Raw genomic sequence first — 7706 nt, forward strand, 5'->3', positions numbered from 1 at the left:
ACTAGAACAATGTGGGAAGGGAAGCAAAAGGCCAGAAAAAGCCATACAGCTGACAAATACTATTGAGATCTCTGCTACTGGAAGTGGAAAGAAAGAACAAAGACAAAAAAAATCTAAATAAAAATATGGGAGGAAGAGAAACCAATCACAAACTAAAATGTTTTTATACAAATGCACAAAGCATGGGCAACAAACAAGGAGAATTGGAACTACTAATGCAGGAAAAGAAATATGATGTCATTGGAATCACTGAAACTTGGTGGGACGATACACATGATTGAAATAAAAGGCTAAAAGGATACAACTTATTTGCAAGAAACAGACTTGATAAACGAGGAGGAGGTGTCGCATTGTATGTTAGAAAAGCGTATATCTGCACAGAGATTGAAGCTTCAGAGACTGGGAGTTCTGTGGAAACTGTTTGGGTAAGAATACAAGGAGAGAACAACGGAAAGGACAGCATTGTAGGCATTTACTATAGGCCACCTGGGCAAGCTGAAGATATGGATGAACTCTTTATGTATCAAATGACCAAGTTCTCCAAAAAATATGACGTAGTGGTCATGGGAGATTTCAACTATCCAGACATTTGTTGGGAATCTCTCTCAAGTAAAACTAACAGGTCAAGCAAATTCTTATCCTCTCTTGCTGACTACTTTATCTTCCAAAAGGTAGGGGAGAAAACAAGGGGATCTGCTACTTTGGATCTAATTCTTATAAACAGGGAGGAAATGGTTGAGGAGGTAAAGGTGGCTGGGACCCTAGGAGGCAGCGATCATGCTATTATAGAATTTTGGATAACTAGAGGAGGAAGACATGTGAAGACTCAAACTTCAAGGTTAGATTTTAGAAAGGCAGATTTTAAGAGACTCAGAAAGAGAATATGAGGGATCCAATGGCTGGATGTCCTTAAGGACAAAAATGTCCAGGAAGGATGGGAAATTTTTAAAAATGAGATTCTCAAAGCACAATCGTTAACAATCCCGAAAAGTAGGAAGAATGGGAAGCATTTAAGGAAACCAGGATGGATGAACACAGAACTTAAACACATGCTAAAAAGAAAGAAAGAAATGTTTATTAAATGGAAAGAGGGAGGCATATCTAAAGAAGATTATAATGCAGTCTGCAGATCCTGCAGGGCACGTATCAGGTTAGCTAAAGCTGACAATGAATTAAGGCTGGCAAGAGATGTCAAAAGCAATAAAAAAGGATTTTGGGGGTATGTCAAAAGTAAAAGAAAAGTCAAAGATGCTATAGGATTTTTACAGGATGAAAATGGAGAAATGGTAAGAGAGGATGTTGAGAAGGCCGAACTTTTTAATTCCTATTTTGCATCTGTTTTCTCTCAGAAAGAAAATGTAACATTAACTGATCTTCACTGTCCTTTTAAAGGAATAGAAGAATCCAAGTTATCTGTAAACAGAAAGATTGTGAGGGAATATTTAGCTAACATAAATGAGTTCAAGTCTCCAGGTCCAGATGAATTACACCCCAGAGTACTGAAGGAGATCGTAGAAGAAATTTTAGAACCACTCTCCATAATCTTTGAAAATTATTGGAGAACAGGAGAAGTCCCAGAAGACTGGAGAAGAGCAAATGTTGTTCCTATCTTCAAAAAGGGGAAGAAGGTGGACCCAGGGAACTATAGGCCGGTGAGTCTGACTTCTATACCAGGAAAGATCTTTGAACAAATTATTAAACAACATGTATGTAAGTACATGGATAAGAATGAAGTGATTAACCAGAGTCAGCATGGGTTTGTAACTAACAAGTCATGTCAGACTAACTTAATTTCCTTCTATGACAGAATCACTGACTGGGTGGATCAGGGAAATGCTGTAGATATAGTATATCTTGACTTCAGCAAAGCATTTGACAAAGTATCTCACACCATCCTTATTGAAAAAATGACCAAGTATGCAATGGACCAGGCAACTGTTAGGTGGATTCATAACTGGCTTAGTGATCGGACTCAAAGGGTGGTTGTAAATGGCTTCACATCCAGCTGGATGAATGTCTCAAGTGGGGTACCACAGGGCTCTGTCCTGGGACCTGTATTGTTCAACATCTTCATCAATGATTTAGATGAAGGAATTGAGGGTAAACTGATTAAATTTGTTGATGACACAAAGCTAGGAGGGATAGCTAATACTAGAGAAGAGAGAGAGAGGATTCAAAAAGACCTAAATAAACTGGAGCAGTGGGCTGCAACCAACAGAATGGTTTTTAACAGGGAAAAATGCAAAGTACTACATCTGGGCAATAAAAATGAAAAAAGCATATACAGAATGGGAGGAATAGAGCTAAGCAACAGTACATGTGAAAAAGACTTAGGTATACTAATAGATCATAGACTGAACATGAGTCAACAGTGTGATGCAGCAGCAAAAAAGGCAAATACAATTCTGGGATGTATTAACAGAAGCATACAGTCTAGATCACGTGAAGTCATTATCGGTCTTTACTCCTCTTTGGTCAGACCTCATCTGGAATACTGTGTACAGTTTTGGGCACCACATTTTAAAAAAGAGATAGACAAACTGGAACAAGTTCAGAGAAGAGCGACCAGGATGGTGACTGGTCTGCAAACCATGTCCTATGAGGAACGGTTGCAGGATTTGGGAATGTTTAGCTTGCAAAAAAGAAGACTGAGAGGAGACTTAATAGCTGTCTACAAATATGTCAAGGGCTGTCACATTGTAGAAGGATCATCTTTATTCTCATTTGCACAAGGAAAGACTAGAAGCAATGGGATGAAACTAAATGGGAGGAGACACAGATTAGATATTAGAAAAAACTTTTTGACAGTTAGGGTGATTAATGAGTGGAACAGGCTGCCACGAGAGGTGGTGAGTTCCCCTTCAATGGACGTCTTCAAACAGAGGCTGGACAGACATCTGTCTGAGATGATTTAGTGAATCCTGCTTTGAGCCGGGGGTTGGACCAGATGACCCAGGAGGTCCCTTCCAACTCTACCATTCCATGATTCTATGATTCTATATATTACCTGCTATTGCTCTATCCTTAGCCGCTCAGAGGCATCACATGACCCCCCGCTGATGTCACGTCAAGTGAGGCATGACATCAGTGACGCGGTCACCGCGATGGCTGCTGGGTTGTGGGCGGGGTTACCCACGTCACACCCAGCATCCACCGCGCGCTTTCCCGATGAATGGTGAGAGGGAGAGCGCGCGGTGGATGCTGGGTGTGATGCGCGGGGGGTAACCCCGCCCACAACCCGTCACTCACTGTGGAACGCAGAAGTAAGTCACCCCCGGCTTCTTCTGGAACTTGACGTGACATCAGCGGATGTCAGAGCCGGCTGCAGCCGGGGGTCACGTGATGCCCGTGAGCGGCCAGTGATAGCGCCGCTCAAACGCAAGAACAGCAGCGCAAGGTATTTACAAAGACACTTCTTTTCATCATGAAAATACATTGGGGCATTATCATTAGTACTGGACAACCCCTTTAATAAGAATATACCCAAGAGTCTTAAAAAAATGCTGTCGGCAATGGAGACTACAAAGTGATTAAAGTTGTACTGCTTAAGCTCTGTCACTGTTTATATCTGACCACAGTAGGAGCTGAAAACAGTTGATATTGATGCCGTACAGTGGGGAAAATAAGTATTTGATATACTGCCGATTTTGCAAGTTTTCCCACCTACGAAGAATGGAGAGGTCTGTAATTTTTATCGTAGTTACACTTCAACTGTGAGAGACAAAATCTTAAAAAAAATCCAGAAAATCACATTGTATGATTTTTACATAATTAATTTGCATTTTATTGCATGAAATAAGTATTTGATCACCTATCAACCAGCAAGAATTATGTCTCTCAAGAGACCTGTTATTTTTTCTTTAAGAAGCCTTCCTACTATGTACTCATTACCTGTATTAACTGCACCTGTTTGAACTAGTTACCTGTATAAAAGACACCTGTCCACACACTCAATCACACTCCAACCTCTCCAACATGGCCAAGACCAAAGAGCTGTCTAAGGACACCAGGGAAAAAATTGTAGACCTGCACAAGGCTGGAATGGGCTACATGACAATTTTAATTTGCTTTTTCTTACTTTAGTTTCCTTAATTCTTTCGCCCATTGTTACTCACCTTATGGCCTGTCATCTTTCCTCAAGCTAATTGCAGGAGGAACCACGGAGTATCGAAGCCTGTCACGAATTCATCTCTAGAGGAAGAGCTCTTCTGTTGCACTTGTCACTTTATTCAATTTTTGTATATGTTTTCATTTATTTACTATATATAGTGTTCACATATATTTTCATATTCTTTTTATATATTTGTTCACCATTATATTTATTGGCTTTAGACCTTATTTATTTGTGCCCCACAACAAATTATATGTTCATTATTATATTGCATTCTGTACCTTTTTCTGTTCATTATTGTTTTTTCCTTTATTATTTATTATTTTTTCTTATTTATTTTTTCTTATATATTTTTTTATTCATACTTATAATTATTTTTATTTATTTTTAATTTATTTTTTATCTCTACTTTTTTTTATTATTTTTCATTCAACTATTATTACTCCCACTGTCCATTACTTATTGTCCACTATTTTGCACATAGGGGCCCCTTTTGTTTACTAATCATCACCCGTCACGTTGTCACATTGCCTCCTTTATTTTTGATGTATGAGGCTGTAGGAGGATGTACTTTTTCATGCACTTTACCTTTCATGCAGCATTGACAGCATCACCACATTTAGCACGCCCACCCATTCCTAATGACTTGTTTCTTCCTCTATGCGGTCCATGCTGACACGCACGTCGACGTCACTTCCAGTTTTACTTCCATGCGGTCCACGCTGACACGCACGCCGACGTCACTTCCTCCCGGGCGGCTGCGCTCCAAGGAGACGCGTCTGCCTGGCAAGATGTGACTCCGGGATTTCCATGCATGGTACGTGTGCTTCCACCTGCTTACACTAATTAACTACCGGCCTTTCTATATATATACACTAACTCACTGGTCTTACTCATATCCTTGACAAAGCATTGGCGAAACGCGCGTCGGTTGCGAGGTGTGGCGTCCTGGGGGTCAGTATTCTTCATTAATCTCATTGCATATTTGACTTTTTGTCTTTTGTGGCTTACTGCTTTGATTATCTACTTGGGGGTAGCATTAGATTATTTGTGGCACTATGCACTTTACCATTTCACCCTCCTATGCTCCTGCTTCCATTAGCATTTGCTGCTATTATTTATACATCTATTCATTGTAGTCACATACCTCATGGTTATATAAGTCATTTTTTATTCATCATTTATTGATTGCTGCACATTTCCCCCTTGGCCTGCCCTCCCCTTTGTGTATCCTTTCCCCTTTCCCCTCCCCCCTTCCTTTCATATGTTTTTAATTATATGACTCAATAAACTTTGTGATTTTATGACTTTACCATTGAGTTGATGTGTCCCTTTTAGATTTTGAATGACACACAAACAACATTCATTTGCTTTTTCAGCTAACTTTTTTTGATGTTTAATATGAAGTAAAAAAAAAATGAAAAAATTTAAAATATGAAAGTTCAAATCACTCCTCTTTTGCCCCATTAAAAATAAAGCAATTAAAAAATACACATATTTGGTATGGCTGCATTCGTATAAGTCCGATATATCAAAATATTTAATTAATTTATCCGAGAAACGAGAAAAAAATCAAAAAGCCAGAATTACTTTTTTTGGCCGCCGCGTCATTGCAATAAAAGTCAATAAGTGATCAAAACATTGTATCTATCTCAAAATGGTATCAATAAAAACGTCAAAAAACAAGTCCTCACACAGCCCCATATCCTGAAGAATTAAAATGTTATGGGTCTCGAAATATGGAAACACAAGCAAAAAATTTTTTTTTTTTATAAATTTCAGAATTTTTTTTCACCACTTAAATAAAAAAAAAAAAAGATACATGTTTGGTTTCTATGTAATGATACTGACCTGGAGAATCATATTGCCAGGTCAGTTTTACCATATAGTGAACATGGTAAATAAATAATCCTAAAAAAAAAATCGAGGAATTGTGCTTTTTTGCAATTTCAACTCACTTGGAATTTTTTTCCTGCTTTCCAGTGCAGCACGTGATAAAATGAATGGGTTCATTCAAAAATACAATTCGTCCCGCAAAAAAACAAGCCCTGATACAGCTATGTTATGACTCTTGGAAGAAAAGGATGAAAAATGAAAACGAAAAAACAGAAATTGGCCACGGCATGAAGGGGTTAATGAGGAAACTTGTACTGTGTGTTTGTGTGTGTACTAGTGAGAATCAGAAGTATCTATTGATAGACAATTTGTAGGTACAATATGTTACATATGTTAATCATCTGTATATTATATGGATGGAGAATCTGAATGCATGTGTGTAAATCCCATCCTACCTTCCTGTTCCTCTGTTTTCTACAGAACATACAAGACAAGTGACAGTGCCAGCAGTTTCCTACCTTTGTGGACTTCTCTCCAGGGACTCGGTTGCTGGTTGCTCCCTGAATGTTGTACTCTAGATTCAGCAGATCACAGTCCTGAGGTTATTGCTTTCCTAAGTTTCGTTTTCCTTTCTATGACTTCACATTTTCTCCACCCCTAGTGGTGAACTAGAAATAGCACACCTTATCCCCTTCAGCAACATTGTTGAATAGACAATAACTAGTGCCGTGCGCAAATGTCCAGAAGACATAATATGTAGAAAGAACGCAGCACTCCTGTATTTTACGTGCTGCATATTATTATTTATTATTATAGCGCCATTTATTCCATGGCGCTTTACATGTGAAAGGGATATACATAGCACAAACAATTACAGTAAATTTTGAACAATACAAGTTGGCGACTGGTAGAGAAGGAGCGAGGACCCTGCCCACGAGGGCTCACAATCTACAGGGGATGGGTGAGGATACAGTAGATGAGGGTAGAGCTGGTCGTGCAGCGGTATAGTGGAGCGACGGATTACTGCAGATTGTAGGCTTGTCGGAAGAGGTAGGTCTTCAGGTTCCGTTTCAAGGTTTCCACAGTAGGTGAGAGTCTGATGTGTTGGGATAGAGGGTTCCAGAGTAGGGGGGATGCACGGGAGAAATCTTGTATGCGATTGTGGGAAGAGGAGATAAGAGGGGAGTAGAGAAGGAGATCTTGTGAGGATCAGAGGTTGCGTGTAGGTATGTACCGGGAGACTAGGTCACAGATATATGGAGGAGACAGGTTGTGAGTGGCTTTGTATGCCATGATTAGGGTTCTGAACTGGAGTCTCTGGGCAATGGGGAGCCAGTGAAGGGATTGACAGAGAGGAGAGGCCGAGGAATAGCGGGGGGACAGGTGGATTAGTCGGGCAGCAGAGTTTAGGATAGATTGGAGGGGTGTGAGAGTGTTAGAAGGGAGGCCACAGAGCAGGAGGTTGCAGTAGTCGAGGTGGGAGATGATGAGGGCGTGCACTAGTGTTTTTGCAGATTCGTGATTGAGGAATGTGCGGATTCGGGAGATATTTTTGAGTTGAAGTTGGCAGGAAATGAAAAGGGCTTGGATATGAGGTTTAAAGGAGAGATTAGAGTCCAGGGTTACACCGAGGCAGGGAGCTTGCGGGACTGGGGAGAGGGGGCAGGCATTGACTTTGATGGATAGATCAGTTGGGGGGTTGAGTGAGGCAGTGGAAAGATGATGAATTCAGTTTTACCCATGTTAAGTTTTAGAAATC

At 40.1% G+C, this 7706-nt stretch overlaps 1 protein-coding gene across 2 annotated transcripts in view; it reads right to left on the reverse strand.

Annotated features, from left to right (window-relative positions):
* LOC141259399 (uncharacterized) overlaps positions 1 to 6583 on the reverse strand; it is a 40399-nt gene extending 33816 nt beyond the window's left edge. For both annotated transcript variants that reach the window (XM_073675320.1, XM_073675319.1), the window contains exon 1: positions 6466 to 6583. The gene's annotated coding sequence lies outside the window, so the exon portion shown is untranslated. The remainder of the gene's footprint in view (positions 1 to 6465) is intronic.
* Positions 6584 to 7706: the final 1123 nt, after the last annotated feature.

Source organism: Phyllobates terribilis, unplaced genomic scaffold, assembly GCF_046119375.1.
Source record: "Phyllobates terribilis strain yellow unplaced genomic scaffold, ASM4611937v1 Scaffold_3__8_contigs__length_932513732, whole genome shotgun sequence".
Taxonomy (NCBI): Eukaryota; Metazoa; Chordata; class Amphibia; order Anura; family Dendrobatidae; genus Phyllobates; species Phyllobates terribilis.